Consider the following 448-nt stretch of genomic DNA (forward strand, 5'->3'; position numbering starts at 1 on the left):
TTTCTTGCCTTTGTAGCCTCCATTTTGTGTAGCCAATGAGCAAGTTGCCTATCCCTGACTACATGTGTATTGAGAGTTTGCACCATTTTGCATTCCCACCAGCAATGCAGGAGCGTCCCAGTCTCTCCACATTCTCGCCACCATTTACTGTTTACTTTTTAAAATTATTATTATTGCCGTTATTGCTGGTGTGAGATGATATCTCAGTGTTCTTTTGATTTGCATCTCTCTAATGGCTAGTGATTGTGAACACTTCTTCATATATTTGTTGGCTGCCCGGATCTCTTCCTTGATGAAGTATCTGTTCATGTCCTGTGCACATTTTTAAATTGGGTTATTTGTCCTTGTATCGTAGAGGTGTTGTAGATTCCTATATATTTTATAAATTGATCCCTTGTCTAATGTGTTGTTGCAAAAGAGTTTTTCCCATTATGCGGGTTCCCTTTTT

The sequence above is a fragment of the Chrysochloris asiatica genome, unplaced genomic scaffold (genome assembly GCF_000296735.1).
Source record: "Chrysochloris asiatica unplaced genomic scaffold, ChrAsi1.0 scaffold00093, whole genome shotgun sequence".
Classification (NCBI taxonomy): Eukaryota; Metazoa; Chordata; class Mammalia; order Afrosoricida; family Chrysochloridae; genus Chrysochloris; species Chrysochloris asiatica.